General features: G+C 35.3%; 1 protein-coding gene across 2 annotated transcripts in view; it reads left to right on the top strand.

Annotated features, from left to right (window-relative positions):
- Neurod4 (neuronal differentiation 4) overlaps positions 1-15826 on the top strand; it is a 279827-nt gene that overhangs the window by 151348 nt on the left and 112653 nt on the right. The window contains exon 1 of one of the 2 annotated variants that reach the window (XM_063254894.1): positions 8377-8449. The exons of the other annotated variant lie outside the window; for it this stretch is intronic. The gene's annotated coding sequence lies outside the window, so the exon portion shown is untranslated. Of the gene's footprint in view, positions 1-8376; positions 8450-15826 lie in introns of those variants that run through there. 2 annotated transcript variants of the gene reach the window in all.

A 15826-nucleotide genomic window follows, 5' to 3' on the forward strand; every position in this document is an offset into this window, starting at 1 on the left:
CTAAGCATGAACCTTGATATATCTGACTGTAGCTATTCAGTTGATAACTCCCCTAGAAGTCAAACTAATGCAGTGTGATCCAGAGACTAGCATTTACTATAAACCACTTCATTAGCCTAAATTCTCTGGTGCAACTCCAGGTCTCAGGTACAAGACACACTTATTAGAAACGATATTCCAAAGGCTCAGAGTTGCTCATAGGCCAGTCCTTTCTCGCCAAAAGGGTTTGACCATCTCAACCTGTTGAGTTAGGCCTGTATTTTAGAATGTATTCTTTCAACAGAATACATCTCATCATTGCAGCTTGTTTGTATTAGTTATGTTGTCGGGGTGTTTAGTTAAATTGTTACCTATTAAATGATGTGCTTATTAGCCATGTACAGGTTCAGAAACACCAGAAATTAATGATGTAAAAGGTAGATAAACATAGAGGCTTAAGCCCAAGTTTAAGAGCATATTGAAAGACAGGAAGAATTCTTACTTTTATAGATTTTAAAACTTTTATCTTCTAGTAGTCCTTTGTCAAAAAGTCCAGGCACAAGGGGAAAGATCTGTGTTTGACTTTACTTAAGTGAGAAAAACAAACTTCCCACCCTTAAGGAGATTACATGTCATTAGCAAACTATCAGTTAAATATATGGATATATAATGTGTCAGATTATCTAGTGGTTAGAATAAAAGCAGAGTCAGGTAAAATGGAACATTTTCCTTTATACGGATATAATTAAAAAAAAAGTATCCAAGGAGATACTTTTCATTAAATGATTAGGACCAAGGATGTAGCCCAGTCAGAAATATTTATCTCAGTGCAGGAGTGCTAGGGCTTGGTACCTAGCACTGAAAATAAAAAGATACAGAGGAGATGCGGGAGTGAGCCTAGTGAGCAGGGGAAGACTGACCCAGGCAGAAGCAGTGAGTGGCATGCACCTGAGACAGGCATCCTGCTGCTGGGGAGAGGTGAGCATGGGCAGAGGGAGAAGGCGAAGATTGTAAAGAGGGTCTTGTGGAGACAGAAAAGTATGGGAGGTTTGTAAAGCAGATTCTCCATTAGCTCAAAGTCATCATTAAGGACTCTGATGATGCAAAACTATATCTGAAGACCCAGAAGGAATGGGATTAGTGTTACTTACCAGAACAGTCCTGTTTGTACACAAGTTTTCTGCATACTCAATGCTGGATCCAAACAGCATCCTAAAACTTAGCCAGTTGTAATCCACTAACATAGTATTCTTTTCTGGAGAAGAGGACAGGGAGAGGGATGTTGACTATTTTTATTTTTTCTCCTGTTACTCACTGAGTTAACAAATTTATGGTGTGCTTCTTGGAAGGGTGTTGGGTAACCTTTCTTTCTTTTCTTTACATTTATTTATTTATTTTGTCTTTTTGAGACAAGGTTGCATTTTGCATTAGGCTGGCCTTGAACTGACTTTTCAGCCCAGGATGGCTTCGAACTCCCAGTGATCCCCCTATCTCTGCCTCCTGAGTGCGGGATGACATGTGTGTGTGACCGTGTCTAGTCTGTTAACATTTCTTGACTGCTTACATGTGTGATTCTAAACTATTTACATGCACATATTAGGTTAATTCTCAAATGTACCCTCTGAATTACACACTATTACTGATCTGATTTTTATATAAGGACATTGAGGTCAAGAGATATTAAATAATTTGGCCATGATCTTTTCATGTGCCGGATAGCAGTCAGACTTAGGCAGCCTGGTTTAGTTACCTGCTTTTATATCATTATTATAAAGATAGAGCAGTTGATGCTGTGAAAATATGTCACACATGTCTCCACTTGAAACTAAGCCAGTAGCTATGCATATTTTTATGTTGCCAGAGCTGTTTATTTGGGTTAAAACAAACATAATCTAATCAATTAACAAAATGCAAGATGAATTCTCAAGAGCTGGTCTTCTAAGTTTGCTTTTGTGTAGGGGTGTTTGGTCACTGCACATCTCTACAATGGTCACCAGCTGGCAGTATAACCCAACTTAACACGGTGCCAATGTAAAAAATCTGTTGAAAATTGATTCTGTCACTTTTTCGTGCTTCACACCAAAGTGATGTCTCTAAATACTGTTGCTTGATTCTACAGAGGAATTAATTGTTAAGATTTTTTCTTTTTCTCAGTTATAGCCACATGAATCTTCTGTAAAGTATGAAAGGGCTCTATTTTAACTTATTTTTATTTCTATTTTTTAGTTTTTTTTTTTTTTTTTTTTTTTTTTTTTTTTTTTTTTTTTTTGAGATAGGGCCTCACTCTGTAGTCCATATTGTCCTTGAAATCACTATATTTTATTTCTTTTTGGTACTGGGAGTTGAAGTCAAGACCTTGTGCTTGCCAGGTAGGCGCTGTGCTGCTGAGTTATATTCTTGGCCTCCAGTACTATACTTTCAGTGTACGCAGTTGTAGACAACTTAAAGGAGTAATTTTCCCCAGATTATTTCCTCATATTGGAGCTTATTTGAATCCATTTGCCTGAGAAGCAACCTGTAATCAGGAAGTTATCCTATGTGACTCTTCCATTTCCTCTTTCTCAGTGATATGTCTCCCACTTTAAAAAGAAAAACACAATTCTCATTCCATACATTACAGATGCATAAAAACCTCTGGGGCATCAAACTGAAGCAGCTGATATTAAGAATGTGAATGACTCTACTGACTGAAAAACCAGTTATTTTGCAAGCAAAGAGACCTCTGACCCTTTGCCAGTTGATAGATCACTAATTTCTTGATACAAGATGAGTATATGATGTTTTTAAACATAAAACTTACAAAGTGTACAAAGAATTGAGTGACTTGTGCATGTCTAAATTTATTTATTTCTACCAAACTAATTTTAAGACTATTTTTCCAATGCTCACAACTAAAAACATAAAATTGAAATAGTATTGATATTGACTCATATAATTAAATAATATTCATCCTTGAATTCATTCAATAATTGACAAAAAATCCCTTTAATCAAATATATTTCAATCTTAATTTATGAGGCTCTGTATTTTATATGTGTTATTTAGACCAACAGCTAATAAATAAAATCATAATGAGTAAATGTAAAAGTAAATATTTGGCACTTGGAGCTTTATATCTGTAGAAAATATAAGTAATACACATATTTTGTTAGAAAAGAGTATGACAAAATAATTAATGAAATACTTTGAAGGACAGAAAATATTAAGATAAAGTTCTGTGGGAGAATATAAGTCCAAGTTTAAGGAGAAAAAGGAATTTTGTGAACCTTCAGATTTAAAAATAACTTCTCTTAAAAATGTTTGATGGTGGGATTCAAATTGGCTTGACATTTAGATTCCACTGGATACATTTAAAAAAGTGAAGTAGCAGGTTTATTTTAAATGTCAGTCTTGTAATGTGCTGGGTGTTATACCGCTTGCAAATATTTAAACTCAAATAATTTCTTTAAAGATTTTAAATGTCCACATAAAATTGTATTAGAGGCTATGTAGCTTTTCAGAATCTTCTGCAGGTGTTTGTGAGTAAAGAGTTTAGGAATCACAGGGCTGGACCAAGTGAAGTCTCCTTTGATGATGGGAGTAAGTGCTTCCCGCCTTTCTTTGGCTGACATTGAATCTTGGAAGCTGGGAAAGGGCTGAAGAATTTCTACCTACAAATGTTAGAAGGGGAAGAGCCAAGTGAGAATCCCCCCATTCCATCTACTTGCTAAACACATGTCTTCTTAGTTTTTTCTGATATCTGACTAATCAGAGCAGCCCTATTTCTCTCAGATAAAATGTGGTATGTTAGTTCAAGGTAGAAACACTGTGTAGCATCAGAGGCCAGCAAATGATGTGAAATTAAGAGCTAAAGTAAAGGAACCTGGGAATAGCAAATTGGGATAATAATATACAGTTATAGTTGAATGCATTTCTTTTGAGAGGCTGTCATATGAAAATATTTTAATCTGTAAGTAGAATATTTTTAGCAACATAATGGACTATTACCTTCTTACAATGTGGGTTTGTATATGTTTTACAGCATGTACGTTATTGAATAGTAACTATTGAGATGTATAATGCCTCAATCATGTTCACAATTAGAATACATGACACCACACTACAGTGATATTCAACAACTGATCTATTATTTTATATGCTTTTTTTTGGTGTTCTCTATGCCTAAGTATATGAGAAATTTCCCAGAATTAGTCCTGTTTATTCTTACTAGAATATATTTATCTTGAAGATGTTTGGTATTTAATTTGTTGAATTTTCTGATATTTTTGGATTATTCTAAAAGTGAATGTTTATCCAAGGGATTCATGGCATCACAGTTAGGTAAATAAAGAATAAATGAACATTTAAGTCTGGCTGAGTGTTTTTAAGGTCCAAGGTTGTAATGCATCCTATAGTTGTTGGGGACTATAGTCCCCTGCTGTGATGGGGATTATGGAGAATTAGAAGCATCAGTATAATTCTTTCTCAGGATGAAAATTACTTGTGTGTAGCTGAACTAAATTAACAGTGAACAAAAGGGGATATAGTCACAGACACTGCAGAAGTTGAAATGTAATGAGATGCCTAGAGGAGAAGGGATCCAAGAGAAGCAGAGACTGTGATACAGGTAAGAGGACAGGGTTAAAAAAAAAGAATTAAGACATGTCATGTACATGTACCAACTCTCCATGATGAGTGTAATTATTATATATTAATAAACATAAACCATGAGAAATTAATTAGTAATATTTCAGAAGTAACTTCAGGATAATGAATTTGAAATTGAATGAAATGTGCAGAATTTTTATAAATATAAATAAATAAAATAAAATCAAGAATAAGAAATGTCAATGTTGCTATAACAAGTAAGTTGAGTTGGTAAATACAAATATTTCCACAAAGTGTAAGTCAATAGGATGTGCAGGTGATCTGGCTGCCACATCTGTCATCCCATTGATCACCAGGGTTGATTTGACTGATCACGCTGGTAGGCAGGTGTTCCCTTGCTCTCTCATCACTCTATGTACAACCCTCCCAATGATCACCCCAGGTAGGGGAGCACTGTTCCCCAGCCGAGGGTGTAGGAGTATCTGTGCTGTCCTACTGGAACTTCCATAGAAGCTCTCAAAAAGTAAGTCAATAATTTCGAAGTATGGGTTGGAGGTTTAGCTCAGCAGCACCAGTACCTGCCTACAAGCGTGAGGCTGTGAGTTCAATCTTCAGTCCCCCCTGCAAAAAAAATCCAAAGTAAGTTAAATTAAAACTGGAGGTTTTGCATGTCAAGCATAGCAATAATTTCAGGAATAAATAATTCTAAACATGGACAGTTCTTTCTGAAGATAGAAGAAATATTATATTTGTTAATGAAAATACCATAAACTTGATACTAAAACTTTTAGAGGGAAATATAAGAATAATTTATTACTGCCTGATATTGTTTATGAAATGATGCAAAACTAATTGGAGACAAACTGAATCCAACAATTGATAATCATAAGACACATCATCAGGAGAGCTGGATTTCTTCCTGGACACAGAAGTTACTCTAAAAAGTGTGTTATTATAATTCACTATATGAAGATATGAGAAGAGAAAGCTCCTATGATTATCTAATTAAATGCAGAAATAACAGTGTTACCTTTCAGTGTCAATCTATCATTGTAAGTATTAGGAAACAAAAGATAAGAAACTTTTTTAAACCTAAAACATTTAGGTCATTTACAAATAACTCATAGAAATATCATATTCAATTGTAAATTCTGAATGTATTTGTCTTAAATTTGAGAGTAAATCAGAGAATGCTTCTGTCACTACTTTTGTTCAACATTGTGCTAGAATTTGTGGCCTGAAGAAGAAAAGAAAAAAGGATTAAATAGCTGGACGGAAAGAGAGAAAAAAAAGAGTCATTTGTGGCAGGTTGATTACCTGTATTAAAATAAATTTATTAAAATATAGTATGTCAGTGTCTCTATTTGTAAAATAGAGATACGATTCATGTCAAGTCTTGTTACGAGAATTGAGTAGCATGCCATGTATGGCCTCCCAGCATGGAATTTGGCTTGCAGTTCTGCAGCTTTTCAGTCATGCATGATGCAGATTGGGAGCTGCTGTACACATTTTAGGAATTTTCACAAGATCTCAGCTTGGAGACAAGCAGTATGTGGAAACAGCCTTTTACTAGCACAGGTTGCCTACAGCAGCATGTAAATTAAAAAGGAGCAAAGTGATCCACAAATTTTGCTGGTGCATTTGCTCTTATTGCCAATTAAATTCTTAGTAATTAGTGCTTATTGTCTTTAGATGAGTCCCGTGGCAGAATTATTGACAGTGTTACCAGAAACTTAGACACGTGTTTCTCCAGCATTTCTAGTGACTTTAAAAACCAACTGATAGTCTTTATAATTAAGTTACTCTTCTAATTAAATTGGCCCTAGACTAGACTAGCTTGCAATAGATATCTTGGGTGATACATAATTAATCTCTTACATATGTTTACTTAACTTGATTATAGTAATTTTATGTGGACAAGATGGAATTTTTATTTTCAGCCAATCCACTACAAATATTATTTCTACATTATTGGCTTTTCATTGTTGTTTTCATGTTTAATGTTAATGATTATAAAATAATATAACATTTTATTAAATCATTTTGTTGGGGGGCATTTAAGTTATTTCCTCGTTATATTTATTGTACCATTATAGAAACAATCATTTTTACACATTCAGCTGCTTTTTTCCTTCTTCTGATTCCATTCTTATGATCATCCGCACATGTGCCTTTTCCACCAACTGCTCCATTGCTTTCCAAAATATTGTTCTATTGTTTTCAACGTAACTTCTGAAACCCTAGAATACGGAATATCCTCTAAGAATTTTAAAACTGTTGATTATGTCGATGATTAAGCCTGGTTGTCGATTTGAGAGGATTAAGAGATACGTAGAAAATTAATGAAGCGTTCTCGGGGTGCATCTGTGTTTCCAGAGAATATGGGCTTGTGGGTCGCAGCAGCATTCGGTCAGCTGGAGCCCAGGGTGAAATGGAGAGGTGGAACAAGAAAGAAGCTGACACTTGTGTGTGCTCAAACCTTCTTGAGCAGGTGGATTTTCTGCTGCTGTTATCACTCATGTGTCAGACTCCAGACTCTTCAGCCTTTTCCCATTGACTTTTAGTTACAACTTTCCCAGGGGATTGCAGATCATTCGCCTTGGACTAGGGTTCTCTCCTTGATCTGACTTGTTCTAAGGCTTCTAGCCTTTTAGACAGAAAACCTACCAGATTCCCCAGGACTCCATCCTGCAGATGGTCATTGTGGGACTGGCCAGGTTCTGAGCATGTAAGGCAATCTAATAAATTCCCTCTTATAATCTTATATTCTATTGATTCCCTTTCTTTAGAGAACTCTGACTAATCTATTTTACTTGCTTATCAGAAAATATTTCGATTTTCATAGGGCAGGCTTTCTTGCATTCTTTCAGTTGATAATATTTAACCCCAGATTTTCCCATAAGCTATAGTTTTATCTTGTTAGGAGCAGAACTAACATCAGAACTCCATGATGCTAACACTGTAATTCTTGTGCTTATAATTTCCTTTAAGCACCGTTTAGGCTCCAAATACTTCTGAGCTGTGAGGCTACAGCTGTGAATAGGACAAAGTGAGCAAAGTTTTACTCTCATGGATTTTGCCTTCCAAATAGAAATAGACAAGAAAATAAAGAAGATAATTTCTTAGAAGTGTATCATGAAAATCCCAGTGGCAGTTAGATCCCCTTTTACCTTTTCTTTCTTACTGTTTTTTGCTTCTCTTAGTTTTGGCATCATAGTATGTCACAGCAAGAGACCAGCGCCATCATGCTCCCTCCTCTGTCCTGAACTTCTCAGTCTTCAAAACTGTAAGCTAATAAATTCCTGTATCACTGTAAATTATCCCATTGTGACATTTTGTTACAGTGTATGTGGACTCAGACAATAGTGAATGTATCTTCAACAAGAGTTCCAAAAATACAAATAGAGATACTCTTTTCAATGAACATTGTTGGGCAAACTGACTATCCGTGTATGTAATGAAGGTGGACCCATGGCCTCCACCATACTGAAAAATCAACTATAAGTGAATTAAAGACTTAACATAAAACTCTGACAAAAACTACTAAAAAAGATAGGTAAGTTGAGCCCTTCCCACATCGGGAGAACCTTGGAGCATTTTCTGTTTGTCTCTGGCAAGGATCATCTTGTGTGAGGAGTCAGATCCCCTTCCCTGGGACTTAGGGTTAGAGTCCCTTCTGCTTCATTCTTTTCTTTGTGTTGTTTTAGTTTTCCAATTTCTCTGTGATTTCTATTTTTCTTGTCAGCCCTTACTTGATTTTGTAGGGCTCTTCCTCCACTTCCTATAACTAACTTGTTGTTTTCCAGATGTGTGGATTCAAGATCCTGGAGATGTTGAAGGACGCTGCCAGGCTTCCCTCTACCCTCCCTCCATTTTCCTGCAGGTGACATTACTTTGTTCTTCATTCTGATAGAATAATGTTTAACTGTGTACATGGACCACATTTTCCTTATCTATTCATCTGTTGAAGGGCACCTTGCCTCTTTTCATACCTTTGCTATATGAACTGTACTGCAGTAAACATGGGTATGCAGATATCTCTATAGTATACTGACATTAATTCTTTTGGCAGTAAACTGAAGAATGTATAGCTGGATCACATGGTATCATTATTTTTATTTTTTAAATTTTTGATGAACTCCACACTGATTTACATAGTAAATGAACTAGTTTACATTTAACTAACAGTGTAGAAGAGCATCTCCCACCAATGCTAGCATTAATTGTTTTTTATATTTTTGATAACCAATCTGATTGGGTGACATAGAATCTCAATATAGAATTGATCTGCATGTCTTTAATGACTAAGAATGTTGACTATATTTTCATACATTTTTAGGCCATTTATATTTCCATTTTTTTAGAAGTATCTATCCAAATCATTTTGATTAGACTTTTTTGATGTTAAGATCTTTGAGTTCTTAATATGTTGTGAATGCAAATCTTTTATATAAGGGAAGAATAGCTGGCTGTTAATGTTTCGATCTAAATGTCTCTGTAAAGTCTCATCTGTTCACACCTTTTGGAAAGTGATTGGATCATGGGGCATTGTATTCATCAATGGATGAATCGATCGAGAAATTTATAGCTGAATATGCTGTTTGGAGCTTTGGCCTAGTTGGAGGTGAGTCAAAGTGGGCATAATCTGAAAGGGTGTATTTCTGTTTCTGTCTCCTCTCTTCTTTCTTCCTACTTCCTGGCTGCCACTTCCTGTGTTCAGCAACTTTTCTCTGCCATGCCCTCTTACTATATGGACTTTGCCATGCAGCCAGCCAACCATGGACTGAATTCTCTAAAATTGTGAGCCAAATAAACTTATCCTCCTTAAATCGTATGTATCAGATATTTTGTCCCAGTGACAGGAAACTGTCTAATACAATGGCAAACATTTTTTCCCACTCTGTAGGTGTCCATTTACTCTGTTTATTAATTCCTTTCCTATGCACAAGCTCTTTAAATTTGTTGTAGTTTCATTTGTTGATATCTACTATGATTTTCAGTGTGGAGGAGATTTTATCTGCAGAGGAGGCCAAAAAGATAGAGGAAACCTTCACTCCAAATGAGTTTACAGAATTGTAAAATGTGGGAAATAGTGTAAAATTTTGTAGAAAAGAACCACCTGAATAAGTCTGTAGCAGTGTGAGTGATAAATCTGTTTAAAAACAATACAATGTCATATTTCCATGACATTCTCAAAAGCAGGCAAAAAGCAAAAGTTAAAGTTACATGAAAAGAAAAAGGTACTATTGAACCTGTAGATAGCAGTGATTCTGCTGGTGAGAGTGAGTCCCCCACATCAGTGGTCTCTAAACCTTTTAGAGACCAAGTGCTCAAACCCACTTATTTATTGCGAAGTGCTACTGCAGTTAAACCTGAATGCTAGGCTGCTAGTGTGAGTTGGAGGTAACTTGGTTTGCTGGGGCGAATTGGTTCATTTGCTGACGGAGAAGGCTCTGCATGCCTCCTGTGACATGCATGCCTTAAGTTTGCCACCACAGTCCTACACAATAACCCTCCTTTCTCTCATATCCCTCCAGTGGGCAAGGTTTTCAAAAATAAGCACGTTAATAAACACATTAATTTATTTTTCTTTACATTTCTGTTTTCTGTATGATTTTGCATTATACTACAATATTGTACATATATTATTGTATGAATATTTTTGGGTTGTAGAATGAATTGCCTGAGCATCTGTTATTTCTTTTGGGGAAATTCACTTTGACATTCAAGTGTTTTGGAGTACAGGCATGTTTCTGCAATGAATTATGCTTTCAAACCAAGGTTTTACTATATTCTGAATTTGGATATTGAGATGCTTGTCAACATTGCTCCTTTTGCTCAGGATTGCTTTGGCTGTTCTGGGCTGCTATCACAGAACTCTTAGGATTGTTTTTCTAGCTTTGTGAAGAATGTCACTGGTATTTTGATGGTGACAAAACTTAATCTTTTTTCTTTCTTTCTCTTGCCTCATTGGTCTGGCTAAAATTTCAAGTACTGTGTTGAGTAGGAGCTGTAAGAGAGCTTCTCATTCTTGATCTTTGAGGGCACACTTTCAATTTCTGTCATTCAGTATTATTGTCATGTCACTCATTATGATCTGGGCTGTAGACTTGTGGTGTAGTTTTTATTTTATTGAAGAAAGATCCTTCTGTATCATGGTTTTTGAGAGTTTTTATCATGAAGAGATATTGAATTTTGTCAAAAGCTTTTATGCATCTGTTGAGATGATCATGTGTTTTAAAAAAATCTTTGACTCTATTCATGTGGTACATTAAATTTATTTAAATATCATCAAAGATCCTTCCATCCTTGGGATGGATTGGGCTTGTTCATGGTTTATGATTTTGTAATGTATTGTTGAATTTTGTTTGCAAGAATCTCAATTAGGAATTTTGAAGCTATCCTTATGATTTGTCTTCCCCCCACTTCTTCTCATCTTCTTCTTATGTGTACTAGAGATTGAACCAAGGACCTTTACATGGAGAAACATCCTGAGCAGCGTCTCTCTAATTTGCTAAATTTCCCAGGCTTTATCTAAACTTGCAAACCTCTTACCTCAGAGTGCTGGATTATAGCAGTAAGCCACCATGCCTAGTTTCTTTTATTTTCTTCCTTTTTTGATCAAATTTGCTTGGTTCCAGGGAACACAGTGATACTGGATTTGTAGCATGAGTGGAATGAGCTTAAATACCTTTTTTCCCTTTCTACTTCATAGAACGATTTGAGGAACATTAGTTCTTCAAACCGATAAAGCTCAGAAGTCAGCCAGTCTGATCCTGGGCTTTTCTTTGTTGGGAAAACTTTTATCATTGTTTTAATCTCTTTGCTTGTTTGATTGGTTTAGATTTTTAGTATGCTTTTTATTTAATTTTGGTGGATCATATATTTCTAAAAATTTATCAGTTTATTTAAGATTCTCAAATTTAATGAAATCTAAGTTTTCAAAATAGTTTCAAATTTACCTCTGAATATCAGTGCTATGTATTACAACATTGCCTTTTTTGTCTAATTTCATTAATTTGAGGCTTTCCTCTTTCTATGGTTACTTTAGTTAAGGGCTTGTGTATATTTTTATATTTTCAAAAAATTAACTTTGCTTTCATTGATCTTTCTTATTGATTTCTTAGCTTTCATTAATTAATTTTAGCTCTGATCTTTATTATTTCTTTCCTTCCATTGGATTTAAGTTTGGTTTGTTCTTATTTTTCTAGGACCTTGAGACGCACAATCAGATTGTATAATTTGAGATCTGTTCCATTGTTAAAGTTAGGCACTTAGAGTTATGAACTTCCTTTTCATGGCTGCTTTTGCTGTATCCTACAGATTCTGGCATGTTATATTTCATTATCATTTCATTGTAGAAATTTCTAATTACCCCTCATGATTTTGTCAATATTCTTATTATTCAAAGTCACACTTTTTGTATTTTTGTATTACACAGGAAGTGTTGAATATGAGTTAGACTTTTTCCTTCAGTACCAAAAACCAGATTTCTAGATGTTTCACCCCCTCAGTGAGTAAATGCATTACTTTGTGGGTATAAATGTTAATCACATTGAATTTTCTGAGAATCAAGAAATAGCCATGATTCTGGTGAAAAACTTTTTAAAAAATAATTCTTAACAAGAAGAAACATGGAGCATACAAACAGAACAGATAAATCACCGAGAAATTCAATGTGGACAAATAGAAACAAATGAAGAGACCATTGGCCCTTTATCTCTACCTTGGTTTGTTTTTAATTGATAACTTCTGCATCCTGTCCACTTTAAATAACAATATTTAACCTATATAGCTAAAATATACTGAGAGTTGGTTTGGGTAAAATAATAATATTCAAATTAATCTTGCCTATAAGTAGATCATATCATATAGAAAGAAACAAGTTCAAAGGTAAAAGGAAAGGGGCTGGAGATTTAGCTCAGCAGCATAAGCACCTGCCTTGCAAGCAAGCAGTCGTGAGTTCGATCCCCAGTACCGATAAAAAGGAAAAAAAAAAAAAAAGTAAAAGGAAGGAAATGAGCTAATACAAGTTTAAAAAAGTTGAAATGACCATATGAATATCAGATATTACCTGGAATAAAAGAGATTTCCATAATGATAAAGGGATCAATTCAATGAGAAGATAACAATCCTAAACATGTATACACATAATCACAAAGATTCAAAATAAATGCTTTGTCTCTTTCCTGTCTCTGGGACAAAATGCATGAGACCCTCTTTATTTTAAAATTTTATTTAAGGAGAAAAAGAAAAAAAAACAGAAAAAGGGTATACAGAATTTCAGAAAAAATAAACAGTAGGAAATCACTAGTTAATAGATTACATATTGTCATGTTAGAAATAGTTGTTCAAGTTACAAAATTAAAGCATGTAAAGTGGACATTCAGTCAGTTAGACTGCAAACAGTTCTGTTCAATGATCCAACAAAACTCAGTAATATGGTTATCTATCTTATACGCTTAAATATACATGCAGTTACATCCTTTAGAGCACTTTGTTTTCCTTTCTGTTGTACAATGACAGTTACACATTTTGGGTTTTATTACTCCCACAGTTATTATTACTTTTTTTTGAAGAGAGTAAAACCAAATGTGATATAAACAAAACAGAGTCAGTCAAATCAAAAGTATGGACATAATACATAATGTTAAAACAAAATACAAGGTGATCAACAATGGTTACCATAATGCCTCTTGCTATCTTAAAAAAAAATTGCCTATATCATCAGTTATAATAAAATTGAACAAAACAGTAAAGAACAAAACCAAAACATTGGAGACATTACAGGACTTCAAAAGAAGATAATAGTCAACCAGAATGGGCGTCATAATGAATCTTATTGTCTTCACAGTTGTTGCCTATACTCTTGAACTTGGTACTATCAAGCAGAACAGAATACAGGAAAAATCAGTGAAAACAAGGTGGTGAGAGCAATACAGGGTTTCAAATCAAGTTATAGGAAATCAAAGTGGGTTACTATAACATATCCTGCTATTTTTATTTATTTTTTCCTTAATTAAAAAGATAAAATTAAAAAAATAGATAATAAAAAAAGAGATTGAGATAAAAGAGAACATAACAACAAAACAGCACAGGTCAAAACATAACTATTTAAGCAAAATAGTGTTTCACCACAAGATATGCCAACATAAAAGTAGTTACCATAGTGTCTCTTTCCCTGAAATCTTTGAGTGTAACTTTGTATACTGTAGCATCAAACATATCAAGATAATGTGAAACCATTCAAGAAAATGACAGTAGTACAGGGTATTTAGAATCAACTAGCAGAAAATGAACAATGTTTTCTGTATAATCTCCTTGTCTATAAAAGTTTTTGTTTGTATTATCACATATAATAAAATCCAATAAGATACAACATGTTAAGACCAATGGAGACAGAAGAACAAAAGCTTGATGGGACTTCAAAACAAGATGATATTAAATCAGCTTGATGATATTAAAAAAGTTTGATATTTGATGATATAAACAAGATGATATTAAATCAGCTATTATGACATCTTGTTTTCTCAAAAATAGCTGTTCCTACCATCCAACCTTCTCTGCCTCATTTCTGTTGAGCTCTTTTTCTGTCATTAGTTGTCAGTTTGTCTTCTTCATTTCGCTTTATGCTCCATTCATTGTGGCCTCTCTACCACTGTTTCTGGAATCATGGTATTTTTCTCTTTTAGAATGTCCTGCAGTATTCTCTGTAGAGTTAAATTGGTGGTTGCAAATTCCCCTAGTTTCTCTTTATCCTGGAAGCACCTTGTTTTTCCATCAATTTCTAGGGACAGTTGTACAGGATATATCAATCTTGGCTGGAGGTTATTATCTTTCAAAGCTTGAATTATTTCCTCCCATGCTCTTCGTGCTTTGATGGTTTGTGCAGGGAAGTCTGCTGTAATTCTGGTGGGTGTTCCCTTGCAAGTGATCTGTTTCTCGTCTCTGATGGCTTTTAATATTCTGTTCTTATATTAAATTTCTGGAATTTTGATATTATATGCCTGGGTGTTGTTCTGTTTGGGTTGTAGGTGGCTGGGGTCCTGTATGCCTCATTCATCTGAGTATCTTTACCTTTTGCTAAATTAGGAAAATTCTCCTGGATTATTTCTGTGAATAGCCTTTGTAATTCATTTGTTTGTGTCCCTACTTCTTCTTTTATGTTCTTAATTCTTATGTTATAGATCCTCTTATCATCTTCTAGCCTTTGTATCATTGCTGTTTGGTTCCTTGTTATTCTTAAGTTTTTCATTTCGTGCTCCCACATTCCAAATCTGTCTTCCAGTTCAGATAATCTATCCTTAGTTTCTTTTAAGCTGTTATGCCAGCTTTCAATAGAGTTTTTTTTAGTTTCCTGGTAATCTCTTTGAACCTGCTTCATGTATTCTATGTTTTCTCTATTTTCTCCATCAAACAATTCTTCCCTTTTTTTCTGTTCTTCCAGTCTACCACCTGTTTTTTCTTGGGTGGTGCTTAGCATTTCTCTAACTATTCTACTTATATCTTGCTTTACTTTGTTAAATACTTCACTTTTGAACTCGTCTATGAGGCTCCGGAGATATTGCTTTATGTCTATTGGTGCCATGTCTGATATTGAATGTTTTCTGTCTTTATTCTCCTTTGCATTTACTTTTCCTGGATCAGTGTTCTCAGGATTGGGGACTGAGGACCTTTCTTGTTGCTCCCTCTTTCTATATTTTTTGTTCCTTCCATACAAGCGTATATAGGAGGCCCAGTTTCTTTCTTTGTCAGTTACAGTTTGTTTGAATTGCACTGGCTAGGTGTTCCCACCCACTGCAGTGTACTAGGGAGACACAGACCTGGGCAGCCTCTGCTGGGCCCGCCCCTCCAGGTCAACCTACTGAAAGCTTCACTGCTAGGGTGCACCACCAGGTGCTGGGACCTGGTTTGGGCTAGCCTACCGGGTCTTATTCCATGCCATCACCCAGGCCAAGCACTCCCCACCAATGGTGCTTGAGAGGGGAGTATGCGACTAAAGTCACTGCAGCGTCCTGTTCTAGCTAGTCTGCCTGGTCCCAGAATGTCCTCTGTTAGAGCCTCCTAATCTGTGGAAGGGTCCTTGTTCTTCTCACTTACCACAGGTCAACGCAGGGTTCCCTGCCAGTCCTGCTCTCAACTCTGATCGTTGATTCCTGCTCTCAGAGAGCTTTCGCGCATCTCTCTCCCTACTGTGCCAATTCAGACGCAGCAACAGCAGCAGCAGGAAATTCAAATCACGATTTCCAGAGCCGCGGGT

Source organism: Cavia porcellus, unplaced genomic scaffold (genome assembly GCF_034190915.1).
Source record: "Cavia porcellus strain 051 isolate PalLab524CR breed Dunkin Hartley unplaced genomic scaffold, mCavPor4.1 scaffold_8, whole genome shotgun sequence".
Taxonomy (NCBI): domain Eukaryota; kingdom Metazoa; phylum Chordata; class Mammalia; order Rodentia; family Caviidae; genus Cavia; species Cavia porcellus.